Here is a 17,457-nt window from a genome sequence, read left to right as displayed (position 1 = left end):
TGTCAAGTATAGAGGCTGAGTATAGAGGTGCTGCTATTGCAGCATGTGAGGTAGTATGGCTGCAAAAGTTATTGCTGATTTAGATGTGCAGGTGGAAGGTGCAGTTGTCATTTATTGTGACAACATGAGTTGTATACAGTTGGCTAGGAACCCTGTATTCCATGCGAGGATAAAACATATTGAGGTACACTACCACTTTGTGAGAGAGAAGGTACTAGCAGGTGAGATTGACTTGGTGTATGTCAGCACACAGGATCAGATAGCTGACATCTTCATGAAGGCATTGGGTACAGAGAAGCTTCAAAAGTTTTGAAGCTTACTTGGAGCTGCAGAGATGCAGTTGAGCTTGAGGGGGAGTGTTGAGATGACAAGCTCAACACATGCGGATATTGATGATGAACCGCATGGTTAGATGGGTCCACACGTCTACACTTAGCACGTTGGTGGTCATTATGACTCTCACATGGCCACTAACTCATTACTTATTATATTCAGGTTGTTACACCTATTTACAGCTGGCATAGTTATAGCGCCAGTCGACTAGTGTAGTTAGTTATGCATTGTTTGACTTAGTAGGCCACTTTCCTTTATGTTGTATCTTATCTATACTTTGTGTACATTGAAAAGTGTGTGGAAGAAGAAGAAAAAACAAGCAAGAAAACGTTTTTGGCCTCCATCTCTCTTCTTGTCTCTTGAGTGAGCTTCTCCTTGTGCATTTTGTGTGTGTTCGGTGTAGCATCTTGAGCAAGTCCCCCCACCATACGATTCTTGACACTTTTGGGCCCCAGATTACTTCTCCTTGCACAATTTTGCATAGTTCCAAGATCCTACTATGAGCATCGCTACCATAGAGGCTAAGACCACGATTGAAGGTGGCGAAGGTGGTGGACTACAGGTAACACTATCTTAGATCTGCTGTGAAAGGATAATAGTTTACTTCTTGTATCAAAGAGGTAGGTGATTACAAATAGTTTGATTGGCTTCTCTCAAAGTTTAACCTTCGGAGCTAAAGGCATTGCACTTATGGGCATGTATGGCAAGTGAAGAAATCATTTGGGTGAGCAGCATCATATCAATGAACAAATTGACATCACATGATTCATCTCAAGCTCTTCAAATGTCCTTTCAACATATCCTTTAACTCCACTAACCCTTCCCTTGACCAAGAGTCTTTTGAACATGTATCTTGACCATACCTTTATTCAATGTGCTTGTTTTCACATTCACCTTGTATCTAGACTTCTTCTTTTCTGGGTAATTGCCTTGAGTTGAATACTTTTCATAATCACTTGCTCCCATCTCACTTAGTGTCCCTACAATGAGTGACTTTTGCAAACTTCCACTCTTATTCCGTGCAACAACAATGTCTCTCTTTCCTATGATATGGTCCCAAAATAAGTTGCCAACATTATTAAAAATATGCATAGGATCCTAAACAAATGATTGCTCTTTCCTATGATATATTCCCAAAATAAGTTGCCAACATTATTAAAAATATGCATGGGATCCTAAACAAATGATTAATCTGTAAGTGGAACTAATATGGCAACTCATAGAAAACTGAGAATGGTCACGTTCCTCTTGGAAAGGACTCCTCTTGGACCACCTTCCACTTATATTAGCTTTGGGGATTCATTCATACTGGAGGTCATCTAAGGAAACTTGCCCTCAAATCATGGCTCTCTAGTAAAAATACAGCATGCCCCTAATATACCATCTTGTTCATGGTCTATGACATTCGAGAGTCCCCAACTATGTTCCACATAATGAACATGTATGATAATGTGAGGTAACTAGACCTATCACAATATCCTTCTCTAGTCAACACAATAAATGAGCTATGTTAGATATTAACAATGAGAATGGAAGCTGCTCTTTTATAAACTCCCCGAACTACAAAAAGTCATTCATGGCCCACATAAGAATGGCTCCTATTTTCAGAAACTGTCTGTGAACATGCTTGCTCATATCTTCCATAGCCATTCCCTCCTTCCACAAAATCTTGAGCTTATCAACTAATGGACAAAGATAGACATCCATGTTCTTGACTTTATAGCATGAACCACACGAATGAAGAAGCTAAGGATATGGTGTCCTTTCTTCTTAGAAAGCCATAGTGGGATGTTACACTTTACAAGGACTACTAGCCACACACTATAAGAAGTAGAGTGAAGAGTGAATGGATTTGTGCCATCCATAGCAATACTAAGACGAAGATTCATTGGCTCTCATGTGTAAAGCCTAGAAAGTTGGAGTCAAAGTGACTCCATGCTCCTGAGTCTATTGATATTTATTGGATTCCATCTGTAAATCCCTTTTATAAATGCCACATTGTTAAGCTTACCATAGTTGATGTGTGAAACATGTGACAAATGTGCGTTATAAGTAAAAAGTGTTTGAGAATCTTTTAAGGGACCATTAATCCTTGTAAGTCTTGTCAATACATGTGAGTAACATGCTTTGGATATGTCTCCATGGTCTTGTAGTCTCCTCGAAATACACACAATCCTTGACACATGCATGAATGTTGTTGTAGTCTATACCAAGATTTTGTAACACTAGTCATGCTCATCACACGACACTCCGGTATCGTGTTTGTAGGTGGTAATATGTGATATTTTAGCAACTCGAAAAAAAACCCAAACTCTTTTGAAGAAAGTACAAAACATTCTTATAATGGAGTCAAAGACAAAGAAGCATAGTATGTGCATGAACAACTTGGTCACACTTGCATCACTCCATTCGTACTTTGTCTGTACAATTAGGAGTGCAAGTAGCATCTTTAAAAGAGATACCCAACATCCATTTCTAGGTGGTAATATGTGATATTCTAGTGACTTGAAAAAAAACCCAAACTCTTTTGAAGAAAGTACAAACCATTCTTATAATGGTGTCAAAGACAAAGAAGCATAGTATGTGCATGAACAACTTGGTCAAACTTGCATCACTCCATCCGTACTTTGTCTGTACACTTAGGAGTGCAAGTAGCATCTTTAAAAGAGGTACCCAACATCCATTTCTTAATGGTATGGATACCTCCTCTCTCAATGGATCAAATGACCTAGTATCCATGAGTAGTAATGCATCAATCATTGCCTCCATTTTAGGCTCCAATATTGGAGGAAGTTTTGAAAGGTACCCAAGGTCTTCTAGTGTTGAGAGCATAGTTAGCAGCATGCCCTCCAAAGGGTTTATCGACCCACGTACTCCATCCACTGCATGCCCACAAACTAAACTCTTATTATGGGCTCCAATAGGTGCATTCCTTGGAATGGAATGACACCTCTCTATATACATTTCCAAGGTAGATTTAATACTTTTGAAGTTTAATTTAATTATAGTTCGAATGTGAAGCATGATGGATACTCATGTTTCTTATCATTATCTCAAAGTCCAACATTTCTAAACATTTATTAGTCAATGATACTCAATTGAAACTCAAAGAAGCATCACATTTGGCCTATAGATAAGTGACATTTTTGTCTAATTGCGACCTTGCACTGAGGACAAGGACACAGGATATTCTGATTAAGATACACCTCTCAATCTTGAATGTCATCGCTATCATCATTGTCCATTTCATCTATGTTATGAGACAAATAATACGCTTATATGTCTCAATTCATTGCTCCCCCACTTCCTCCCTCTCTATCTCCCTTCATATATATGTGTGTGTGTGTGTGTGTGTGTGTGTGTGTTTCTCCCTTCCTCCCTCCCCTTTTTTCTCTCTCCCCCTCTCTCTTTGTTTCTTTATTTTTCTCTCCCTCTCTCTCTCTTTTCTTCTCCTATTTTTCCCTCTCCCTCTCTATTTTTCTTTGCCCTCTCCTCTTTTTCATTGATTCTTTATATCTCACTTCCTCCCTCTCTCTATTTATCTCTCTCCCTCGATCTCCCTATTTCTCTCTTCCTGCTTTGTAGTGGCTTTTCTCTCTCCTCTCTATATTTCTCTCTCTCCCTTCTCTATTTCTCTATCCCTCTCTATTTTTCTCTCTCCTTCCATTGTATTTCTCTCTCATATTCTTATCTCTCCCTCTACTTTTCTCTCCTCTATCTATCTATTTCTCTCTCTCCCTTCTCTATTTCTCTATCCCTTTCTATTTTTCTCTCTCCTTCCATTGTATTTCTCTCTCCTATCCTTATCTTTCCCTGTACTTCTCTCTCCACTATCTATCCATTTCTCTCTCCTCCCTCTCCCTTTTTTCTCTCTTCCTCCATTTTCTTATTTCTCTCTCCCTCTATCTCTCTATTTTTCACTCTCCTTCCTCTATATTTCTCTCTCCTATCCCTCCCTCTCTCTATCTCTCTTTCTCCCTCTCTTTCTACTTTCCTCTCTCTCTCTCTCTCTTTCATGAAGTCCTCTCTCTCTCCCTTTTCTTTCTCTTTCTCTCCCTCCATTCTTCTCTCTATTTCTCTCTCTCCGTGCCTCTCTCCCTGTCTCTCAATATATCTCTCCACAAACATAATTTAGGAAAGAAAAGAAGAAAATAAAAGGACAAAGAGGAGAGGCAATGTATCTATCTCAAAGACTTGAATATGAAACCCTAAATCATGTCTCCCTCATTCTTGTTCACCTTTGCAATGTCCCTCCCTTTTCTCCTTTGCACCCCTCTCCTTCTTCACGAAGGGTGCTAGTGATGGTAGAGGCAGTGATGAGCTCTCTCTCTCTCTCTCTCTCTCTCTCTCTCTCTCTCTCTCTCTCTCTCTCTCTCTCTCTCTCTCTCTCTCTCTCTCTCTCTCTCTCTCTCTCTGTGTGTGCTTTGAGCTCTCTTACTCTTGCTTTCGTTCTCTTTCGCAACAACTGGTCTACAAAAATGCCGCACTCGGATTTTTGAAGCCTTTTTCTCTTTGTATGCTCTCAATATTTGCATCACTATGATGTAAATAAGACACATTGCAATGCACATAGTGACACAAGAAGTAATGGTGCTAATTTATGTAAAAAATGGGCATCAATATTTGCCTATTTACTTGTAGTGGGAGTTTCTACATACCGCCTTGCTCTCGCTTACTTTAACCTCCATAGCTATTTCCTCTCTCATGCTTCCAGTCATGATTTTGAGTCCTACTTCATGTTTTAACTAGTATTAGAGTGTGCATTTTAGGAGCTCCCTAAGCGTTACATTTAGGTTGGGAAGAGAAGCTTTACTTGAAGCCTTCATGGTAGCCACTCACTAAGATATGCATTAGTGCTGCTCCAATTAACTCCATCCCTTTCACCACTGATCAGGACCCTCCTCAAATGTATTTTAGCTTTCGAAGTGACCCAAGAAGGTCAAATATAGTAGGATAGCCCTAAGGATAGGGGCCCAAAATTTAGTGTAATTTTAGGTGATTTCCCTACACTCAGAATATAAAGCTTTTATTCCTAGCACTACTACTTTTTGTCTAGCTTTTGGGGGTTCTTCTTAGCTTCTTCGACTCCTTCCTTGAGGCTTGTTTGCAAGATTTATAGTTATCCATTGGCCTATAGTTCAGGTTAGTATATTGTTCACTATTTGGACAACAATTATTCGATTGGTTTATGCTCTACTCATGCTTATAGGGTCTTTTTCTTGTGTGTGAATGATGCATTGATGCTTGAGAAAGGCTTTTGGGCTAATTTGAGATTGATTGGCTCATTTTACTATTGCAACAAAGTTTGGAAAATAATCATTTAAAGTGAATGTCTATGTATTGAATGCCTACAAGCTATTTTGATATGCTATATGCTTATGTTGATGCTTGGCATTGATCATTGTGCTTGAATATGCTGATGGTAAGCATTGAGCCTTGGATTTGAGCTTTGTTGGTTTCATTTGGATAGTAACCACTTGCTTTATTGATTTCCATTTGTGAGCTTGAGCAACTATTGTCGATAAATGCTCCCTATGCTCCTATATGTATACATAGTGTATTTGAGGCATGTAGATGATTTTGAGCTTTATGAATTGAGCCATGTTCTGCTTTGCTCTTAGACACTCCAGATTTTCTTTTAGTGGGAGTACTTGGTATTTTCTTTATAAATCTTGGCTTGTTTATGTCAATGGGAGGCTCTCTTATGCTTTCTTAATTTATGCATCTATTGTCATTGCAAAGCTTTATAACTATGCACTGATTTGCCTTTCATTTGGATGTCTTGTACCTCTTATTATTAGTGGGTTATCGGTGATGATAGGTACTTTCTTGGCATGCATATTGGTATCTATGTTTCCAACACCTTGGATTTTTTGACAGTCATTTGTACTTAGTGGTTTATGCTTTGACTTTACACAACTAGTTGTCTTGTACATCTTGATTTTTATCTAGATTTTCTTGATTAGTCAGAGCTTACTCTTTTGCATACTTGACCATAGTTACATGTTGATTTTCTATAATTTTATGGACAATCATGCTAAAAATAAGTTTTGAGCTATTTTCTTATTGAGACCAAGCATTTCTATTCATGACTCTAGTACTTTTAATGTGTCTACAATAGTGTATTAGATCCATCTTCATCCTACTACTAGATTTCTGGTTTGTTTTTGGGGCAATTTTTTTGTTATTACAGTAGTTGATACTCTCTTTTTTTGGTAGACATGATGATAGGTACTTTAAATGCTTCCAATGATAGTGATATATTTAACATGGAGAAGTTGGATGATAATAACTTCCAGTATTGAGAGGCTCAGATTTGAGATGAAAAAGAAGTAATTCAAGCCATTGAAATTATAGGGCATAAAGCTATAACTTTATGATGCATATTATTGGAAAGAGCTTGATTATCTATGTAAGTCTTTTTGTCATTGTCAATGTAGCTGTACTTCAATGTCATTGAGAGTGAGGGTGGTGATTATGCATTATGAAAAAGGATTTGTGATCTCTATGATAAACAAAGTTCTACAATACAATTATATTGGCATAAGAAACTTATGGAGCTTTGCATTAAGGAAGGGACATCTATTGCATCTCACTCAAATGAGTTTCATTTTATTTTTAGTTGACTTACTTTGCATGACTTTAAGTTTGAGGCCTAGGGAGGTTAGTCATAAATATATATATATGTATCACGTGGGTTCAACATAATGGATTTTTAAAATAACATTTTTACACATTTTTTACATATATAGAAGGATACCATATAAAGGGATTACTTATAGCTTGAATAGAAAATGATTATGTTTTATTAATGAAAATTTCATAAATAAGGATATTCATCAATAGGCCTTAAATACACGTTGTCATGATGCTATGCGGACATAGTGTGAAAAAGCATGGAATGCATCATCATCCGACTTTTTTATTGATCTAGAGAGTCAATGTGATTTGAGTCATTAGTATTAGTGTGAGTTGCATGGATTATCCAAAAATACTAGATTTTTGGATAATTTTAGCCTATTTTTAATATTATTTATTGTAAAAATGTGAAAAAGTTAGAAAAGCTTCTAAATTAGGATGGCGTGCAAAAAACAAATTGCTTTTTCAGTCAATTATGGGATTTTTAAAAAAAGGACAAATCGACAAAATCGCACGTGTCGCGATCACTGTAAACAGGCTGAAAATTGTAGTTTGAGCTGAAAAGGAAAAACGAGTGATTTGGGAGATCTGTGACCAGCTGTCCTATCCTAGGGTTTTACCTCCCTTTCGAAGCCAATAGAGCCATCTGATTTGGGTTCCGAGTAGTAGAGAAGGAGTTGTAATTTTGATGTATGTTTTGTTCTACGAAGAAGCTCGAGGAGATCTAATGCCTGGAGATTGCTTCTGAGTAGTGCAAGGATTCTAGGTTATTTCAATACATATTGATTCAATTCATTGTGCTTTGACTTTGTCGTGTTTACCTCTTGTCTATTGTCTTCCATCTCCAATTTCTACTTCCTTCTACCTCTCATCCTCGACGGATTCGACCTTTTGACAAAAACCCCTCCGACATTGGTGAACCCGATAGGAAGGTCGTCAGAAGAAGGAAAGACAAGATGGGAGAACCTTTGAACACAATCTCCAGTGATGTTTTGCAACAGTTGGTGCAAAATATGAATATGCTTATGTAGGTACAACAACAACAATAGGTGATGCAAGCTTCTACTCAAACAGAAAGTGTTGTGATGAATGCTTTGCAAGCAGTTGAGCGTGAGGTGAAGTTATTCAATGACATGAATGTTTTAGCGTATGTATATACCTATGCTTAGAAGTTGGAATTCTTTAGGGTGGCTCAACCTGCATGGAGCCGATAGTTTGTACGTGTTACAGTACATGAACTAAAAGCACGGATTACTGAATTATACTTTCAGGATGCTAACTAGGTAGCTTTCAAGAAGACACTCAAGGAAAAATTTTATATTGAAGATACCAGTTTGATTACGCGCAAAACTTTCCAGGAGTGGGTTTTACAACCCAATAAGGGTCTTGTGGCTACAGAATTGTTAAGAGAATTTGAAAGTCGATTTGAGCAATTGGATCTTGCAGAATAGCAAGCTTTTGCAAGTTAGAAAATTGAATTGTTTCTACAAGCAGTTGATCTTGAGCTTCAAGAGAAGCTTGATGATTTGTTGGAGGATCAAACTACATAGACATGTTTGAAAACAGAGTGGAGACATGTCAAGGAATATGTTTAGTGCACTTTTGAATAAGCATAGAAGAAGAGAAAGATTGTATGTCTCTATCTTGCCCACAGTTACGGGCAAGATAGTTTATGTATCCATTAAGCTACCTACTTCTGTGGCTAACCCTATGGTTGTACCTGCTATTGTTCCCCATGTTAGGAAAGATGTATTAGATGAATTGGTCAAAGCCATGCGGGATCTTCAATTGAAGGTTGCAAAATTTGATGAAAAAGGACAAGAGAAAAGGGGATGTGCAGTAGCCCCTAAGCCAGGAAAAAGATGTATGTGGTGTGATAGTTTGCAGCATGAGAGAAAGGATTGTGGTGCCTATCAAGAGGCCTTGGAACGATAGTTTATCTTTTGGAAAGATGCCAAGATCCATACACAAGAAATGAGATTGCCTCTTGCTTTGAATTTCGAAAAGGGAGGTATGCAGAAGTTGTTGGAAGACTTGGCAGTTCGAAATGTTTATGCGGTAGTATATGCTTCTACTTTTGGTCTACAGTTTGTGGATAGAATACATGGCCAAGTGATGGTCGGTCCAAAGGCTGAAATATGGATACATGCTTTACATGCATCTGAAAAGAGAAAGATCACTGATAGTGAAATGCCTCATGCAGGGCAAGACATTCATGGCATAACTAGTTGGGAATCACTAGTAGATGCATATTCAGTGTATGCATATTTAGAAAATGTACAAAACACGGATGTACTTGTGGAAGAAAAAAAAAGAGATGAAGATAATGCAAGGACATCTAAAAGAATGACAAGAAGAAGTGTGGATCAGCCTAAAGCTGCAAATCAACCACCTCTCGAGCATGTTATGGAAGAGGTCAGTCAAGAGCAAAAACAGGATAACAAACAAGAGGGAAAAAAAAGGGCAAGTAGCCAGGATATAATTTGCAATTTGAAATTGAGATAGCCACAGATCTTAAGAAGGTTCTTGAAGAATGGATATTAAAGAGTTGGGTGGAACTCACCTTGGGAGAGGTACTTGGCATCGCCAAGTGAGAATTTCATGATGAAATCATTGACATAATTAAGAGGAAGCGTCAATTTCTTGGTGATACCACTAATGCATTGCTGCAATTTGAAGAGAAAACTGGTTTGTTGGGTATTCGGGCTGAATATGAGCATGAAGTAAGTACCGGATTATCTATGCAAGATGCTACTAATCAATGGACAACATGTGGAAAAGAGAAGAAAGTGGCTGAAAATGCATTGTCTTGTAGCAATAAGCATGGTGGAGTAAGGAAGATGCAACAATATGAGAAAAAGACTCTAGGATTTATTCCTCGAAATCACTACACAAGAAATCATTGGGCCCGGGCTACCACTGAAATAGTAGTGAAAATAGGGGAACGTGAAACTCCTTGTGTTGCTTTACTTGACCATGGGTCTGAGGTAAATGTCATTGAGCACGGATTGTATGAAAATGGTGCATGGCCTGTAGATATTGATCATGGTTGGCAAATGAGGGCTGCAAATAATTCTTCAAGAGAGCTTTATGCTGCATGTCGTAATGTGAAATTGACGATTGGTGATGTACAAGAAGAGCAACACTTCTTTGTGCATGATAATTCCTCATATGTAGTAATTTTGGGACAGCCCTATATTATAGGAGTGCGTATGGAAACAAAGATGCTCGATGATGGTTCTTCTTATGCAAGAGTCAAAAGCAAGGATGGGAGGAGAGAAGACCAATTTCTTACTGTTTGTGTTAATCATCTTAGAAATCCGAGAGTCTCCTTTGGCTCCAAATGCAAGGGAATTCAAAGACTTGGATTCTCATTAAGCATTGTTGTAATGCGAAGCTATAGTAGTGCTATTCAGAGGGTGTACTTGCCTCTTGATGAAATGAAGCATGTAGTTCCTATTGGTTATTCTCAGTTTACAGCAAACAGTTCATGTTGGTTTAAGCCTATGGAAGCTATGTGCAAGGCTAAACGCATATCTATGAAACAAGCTACTAAGGAACTTAGAGCATTGGGGTTGTTAGCTTAAAATGATGGCATTTTAGGTATCTTTTATGGGCTAAATATTAATGACACTATGGCTGAAATTTTAGCAACTATACATGCAGAAAATGAGGCTGAAAACAGAGTGTTGTTAGTATGTTCTTTGGACATGTATGATGTTATAGCATTTTTTTCTCAGCAGGAAAGATTACAGTGGGCTAAAGCACTTGTGGAGACAAAGTATAAGATAGTTGACAAAAAGGTGAAACCGATTGCGTTGCCACTTCCACCAGAGAGTGAGGGTTTGTACGAAAAAGTATCAAGGCAGCCAAGCTAATGGGATCCTAAAGATATAGGTCATCAATTTACATTTGAAACATTACAGGAATTGAAATTTGGTGCAAAAGGATTTATTTCACCTGCTAAAAGAGATTGTTTTATGCAGATTTAGGATCGGCATGGAAAGGCATTTGCATTTCAGCCAAGTGAAATAGGTTGTGTGGATCCAAATGTTGTCTCTCCATAGTAATATTTAATGTGCCACATGTACCATAGAACTTGAGGCCTATTTTAGTGCCTAAACCTTACTTGCCAAAGCTAATGGATTCGCTAAATGAAAAGATTCGCATGAAGATCTTGGAGCCTTCTTCAAACCCATACTCAAGTTGTTGGTTTATTGTGCCAAAAAAGAATGGGGCTTTGAGATTTATTCAAGAGATGCAATTGGTCGATAAAATGACCATAAGAAATGTGGATGTAGGTCTTGTGGTTGATGAATTTGCAGAGGCTTTTGCAGGCAGAGCAATCTATTCTTTGGGTGATCTTTACTCGAGGTATGATCAGTTTCAGCTTGCAATTGAAAGTAGAGATATCACAACCATGAAGACTCCCTTGGGGTCAGTACAGATGTGTACTCTCCCACAGTGTGCAACAAACTCAGTGGCACACATGACAAAGGCTATGAATAGGGTACTCAAGGATTTTATACCACAATTGGCAATGCCCTTCTTGGATGATGTTCCAATCAAAGGGTATGCAGTCGATGAAAAGAATGAAGAGATGGATGCTCATGGATGCAGAGAGTTTGTTGTAGACCATATTGTGGATTGTGAGAAGATTTTGACACTTCTAGAAGAGGTGCATTTAACTCTTTTTGGAAAAAAGTCTGTCTTTGGAGTTGAAGAGGTTTTGATTGTTGGGTATATGTGTGGGCCCTATGGTCAAAGACCATCACCAGCAAAATAAGATGCTATTGATAGAAGGCAAGATGTATGCACAAATGAATCAGAGGTGTGGATATTTTTGGGTGCATGTGTTCTATTTGATATGGGTTCCTCACTTTGCACATATAGCTGATTCTCTATATCAGATTTTGTGAAAAGGTTGGAAATTTCATTGGGAAAGGAAGCATTAGAAAGCAATCAATTAGGCAAGATGATGAGGAAGGGCAAAGATATGCAATATGCTTTGGTGCTAAAGTATTGACTGAACGACAGAGAAGATATCCATAGGTAAAAAGAGAATTATGGGAAATTGTGATAGCCCTTAAATGTGATAAGGAGTATTTTATGCATGCTCATATAGTCATTGAGACCGATTGTTTGCTGGTATTGGGTATGATTACTAGTTGTGCTACTCTAGACATTGCTATGCTCTAGTGGATTGCATACATCAAATCTTTGAACCCTAAATTTCAGCATATTGCAGGAAGAGATACCCAGTGGAAGACATATTATCTCGAGCACGCTATGAGAATGAAGATGGGATGATGGATGAGGAGGAAAAAGATGACTTTCTTGTGGTTGAAAATGATTTTCCAAGAGTGAATTTAGCAATGCAATGTGTTGCTAAAACATTAATAGAAGCTTGGACAACAAAGAGAAGACATTTTAGATGTTTTGCATCTTGTATAGAAGTGTTTCTGGAAGACAAATATGCAGAAGAGTGGCCAAGAATTGGTGAATACCTTAGTACATTAACAAAGAGAGATGAATGGTCAGATGAGGATTTTAAGAATATCAAGAGGAAAGCCTATGGGTTTTTCTTAAAAGATGGATACTTATGGAAACATGCTAAAAAGAAACAGGGTATGCCATTGCGAGTTTTGGGTGACAGAGCTTCACAAGTAAATGTTATGCAAGAATTTCATGAAAACTTATGGGCTGGCCATAGAGGTGTTTGGGGTACTTTTGCAAAGGTCAAAGAAAGATATTGGTGGTAGGGTATGTATAAGGATGTTGCTCACTTTGTGGAAACATGTACGACAAGTCAAATGTATTCATTTGTGAGACATCGGGATGGATTGCAGCCCACATATCCATTGTCTTTTCATTTTAAGTGGGTGGTGGATTTGGTCACAATGCCTACAGGTCTTTGACAAATGAGATATCTTGTGCTTGCTCGTGAAGACTTGACTAATCAAGTGTAAGTGAGAGCTTTACGTACTAAGACAACAAATGCTGTGTGTACTTTTCTCCTAGAAGAGATCTTTTGTAGGTATGGCTGTGTGGGAAAATTTACATGAGATAGGGGTGAGTTGGATGCAAATGAAGCTCATGATTTCTTTGCAATATGGTTGGGGATAAAGCTTGCTTTAACTTCATCCTATAATCCTGAAGGAAATGACAAAAGTGAAAGAGGTCATCCATCTATTGTGAAGGCATTGGCAAAAGCATGTGGAGAGAATGTAAAAGATCCATGATTGCTCCCTTATGCTTTGTGGGCTGACAGAACAAAACATAGTGCCGTTACAGGATATATGCCTGCATAATTGATATATGGTCAAAAGCCTATCATGTGGATAGAAGAGATGACAATCACATGGAGTGTGCTACCTTGGGAGGAGGAGTTGAATCAAGAGGAGTTATTGGCCTTGCACATTAGACAATTGGAAAGGAAGTCAGAAGACATAGAGGCAGTGCTTGCAAAATTGAGGGTAGCAATGATACAAAACAAGAAACAGTTTGGAAAAAGGCATAGACTTAGACCAATAACCATACAAGATGGGGATTGGGTATTGGTTTATGATAGGAGTTTAGACATCTAGCATAGTGTAATGCGTAAAGTTTCCAAAAGATGGTTTGGATCCTATGTGGTAAGACAGGTGTTTGATAATGCTACTTATGCATTAAATGAACTGGATGGGACAACCATAAAAATTTCGATAGCACGGAAAAGAATCAAATTATTCAAGAGACGGGAATCTACTGCCTATGAGTTACCAGAATTGGAAGAAAATGGTGGCCATGACAAAGGGGCTAGCCAAGAAGATATGGAAGATGAAGAAGGAAAGGATATGGTTACAAAGGATGAGGAGGACTCAAAATATGGTGACAACTAGGATTTTGGCACATATCAGAGGATGTGTAGGTTCAGAGGGGGTGGATGTCATGATGCTATGCGGACACAGTGTGAAAAAGCATGGAATGCATCATCATCCAACTTATTTATTGATCTAGAGAGTCAATGTGATCTGAGTCATTCTATTAGTGTGAGTTGCATGGATTATCCAAAAACCCTAGATTTTTGGATCATTTTAGCTTATCTTTAATATTATTTATTGTAAAAATCCAAAAAAGTTATTAAAAGCTTCTAGATTAGGATGGCATGCAAAAAGCAAGTTGCTTTTTCAGCGAGTTATGGGATTTTCATAAAAAAGACAGATTGACAAAAGTGCACGCATCGTGATCGCTATAAACAGACTAAAAACTACAATTTGAACTGAAAGAGGAAGGAGTGATTTGGGAGATCCGTGACCAGGTGTCCTAGATTTTACCCCCCTTTCAAAGCCAATGGAGCCATCAGATTTGGGTTCTGAGCAACAGAGAAGGAGCTATAATTTTGATGCACGTTTTGCTCTACAAAGAAGCTCTAGGAGATCTAATGCCTAGAGATTGCTTTTGAGTAGTGCAAGGATTCTAGGTTCTTTCAATACATATTGATTCAATTCATTGTGCTTTGTCTTTGTTGTGTTTACCTCTTGTCTATTCTCTTCCATCTCCTATTTCTACTTCCTTCTACCTCTGATCCCGGTGGATTTGACCTTTCGACAAAAACCCCTCCGACAATATGATATAGAGGGTATACATATAGTGAATTCGCTAGTGTTTGAGGAGAATGCTAAATATCTTTGCTTTCTTGTCACACTCCTTGAGTCTTAAGATATATTTTTCACTATTATGAGCACAAATCCTCTTGATGATGGCCTTCAGATCAAGGATATAGAGGGTGGTTTACTTATAGGAAGAGGTAAACAAGAAGAATATTGACGCAACCTATAAGCCTCATGCACTTATAATGAGAGGAAGATATGGTAGTAATGGGAATAATAAATGTGGTAGAGTCTCACAATCCAATAGGAACAAGTCTAAGTCTTGTGGAAATTGTGTATTAAGTCTCATGATCCTAATTTCTACCTTACTTTATCATTATTGAAGGTGGTAGGGTCACATTATGCTGCAGTTCCATGAGTTGCACAATGATAGGCAAAAAAAAGATAAAGAGTATGCGTAGGACAATGCCAAATCTTTTGATGATCGCAATTATTTTCCTAAGTCCAGTGTTAAAATAGAAAAGATAAATGCCTTGGAGTATAGCTCATATGATTACATAATTTGTGCTTCATCACTTCATGCTACTCAATTATGTAATATTCAATTTTCTTATTCTGAGTGTGTTGGCTTCTTGATTCGGGGGCCTATTTTCATGTTACCCTGCATTGTCATTGGTTTTATACCTACCATACTATTACAAGTTCAGTTAGACTAGGTGATGATCATGTATGCAATATGGTTGCTATAGGTAATGTGAGATTGTATTTGGTAATAGTGCTCCATTTGTACTTCATGATGTACGTCATGTCCCGCCGGCTCTGACAAAAAGCCTTATCTCCACTACAGAGTTGGATGATGGTAGGTACCATGTTCCTTTTGGTGATTCTACATGTAATATTACATGTAGCAAACTCATTTTTCCTAGAGATGCTAATATTGGAAGCCTATATCGCTTATTTTATTTAGATGTGTTGATCATGTTTTGGCCATGGACTGATCTTCCACATATATGTCTTTGGTATTGCTATCTTGAAAATACGTTGCTTTAAACATGAGATTACATATGCATTTATAGTATTTTCTACCTCTTTACTACCCATATTTTGACTTGTGATCATTGTTTATATGCTAGTCTATAGACATGTAACTCACATAAAAAGTATGGTTCTATGTGCATGGGTGAGCCACTAGCTCTTGTACACTCCGATTTTTGTGGTTCCATGTCCTAGCACTCACTAGGTGGTGCTAAGTATTTTATCATGTTTATTGGTGATTATTTACATAAATTTTGGGTCTATTAGATTAATCAAAAGTCAGAGGTCTGTGATCCACTTTTCAATGCTTTCTTACTATGTTTGGAAACTGGTCTATGTATAGGTTGACTACAATTTGACAATGAGAATGAATATGTCTCTAAGATATTTGAGCAGTTTTGTGATGAGACGGGTATTAATTAAGTGCTAGGTGATTGCTCCTTACACCCCACCCCAAAATGGTATTGTAGAGCACATCTTTATGACTATTCAAGAAAGTGTCTATAGTGTGCTTAGTTAGGTAGGCCTACCATAACACTTTTGGATTGAGGAAATCTTTAATGTAGTTCATTTGATGAATATATTCCCATGTACTACTTGTGATGGCAGAGTTTTCAAGAAGGTTTGGTCTAGTATATCTCCCTCATATGCATACTCTTGTGTCTTTAGATGTGAATATTTCCCAAAGACAAATGCAATAAGATGGATCCGAAGTCTCTATCAAATGTATCTTTCTTGGATATGGTGATGTAGGAGATATGAATTGTTACCTTTGGGATTCATAGGCTAGGAAGGTTATTTGTAGCCATGATGTCATATTCCATGAGGAAAAGATGTATATGAGACTAGAAAAGGTAGTTGAGATATGATGGGTAATCTTTCAGGAAGAACCTCCTGATATAGAACAACCAATCCCAATTAGAGAGCCTATAGTGACTATAGATGATGATGGAGTTGTGTAAAATCCACATTTTTTGAAGGATCATGATGTTGAACAAAGAAGATAGGATGTAAAAGCCCCATAGTCAGTCTTGGGATGCTCCACTAAAACCTCACGTCTTCTTAATTGTTCTAAGCCCTCTATGTATTATGTCATAAACTCCATATTCAAGATTTTGGAAATTTCCCATCAATATGGGAAAACCAAATCAAAATGGATTTCGTGAATTTTGGGAGTTTCATTAATTTGGAACTTGGTGCAATGGAACATATTACTACTTATGGTTGTTTCCAAGAGATTGAAAAAAACTCAAAAAGGTGGTGTTAATGAGCACATTAGTTTTAATATCCTTGAAAATATTCAAGGAAAATCTTTAGACGATGAATTCTTGTAGACTTTCTTTGGCCTTCAATACAACCTTTGGGGGAATTTTAATTTTTTTGGGAGATTTTGTACCTTCCTTCATTCAAGACAAGACAATGCTATCTATTGTTTCCCATCGTTCAAGATCGTTTTTCTTGCACACCCAATATTTATCCCAAGAATTAAAATACACCTCTACATCTATAGCATTTTACCGACTACAAACTAGTGCCCAATATTGTATATGTACCTTGTTGAAGTTTTTGGAATTTCTATTTGTATCGATCTCACTTTGTGCAACACCAAGCCATATTGGATATATTGCACAAACTCAACTGTCTTAACATCAAGCATTGGTTCAAATGCATGTTTGGGTCGTTTTCTTAGAGGACCACAATAGTGATTATTCAACTCTTCCAATCCAATAAAGTCATCTACATTATCTACATCTATATTGGTTACATCACTTTGTGTTCTTGGCCAAAAATCTATGAAAAATATCTTCTTGAAAATTTGGATTTTGAGATCATATGTTTCCAATAATCAATCATCACT

Source organism: Lygodium microphyllum, chromosome 27, assembly GCF_053477565.2.
Source record: "Lygodium microphyllum isolate KBCC chromosome 27, Lygodium_microphyllum_v1.1.10, whole genome shotgun sequence".
In the NCBI taxonomy this organism is placed as follows: domain Eukaryota; kingdom Viridiplantae; phylum Streptophyta; class Polypodiopsida; order Schizaeales; family Lygodiaceae; genus Lygodium; species Lygodium microphyllum.
This window is presented reverse-complemented; position numbering follows the sequence as displayed.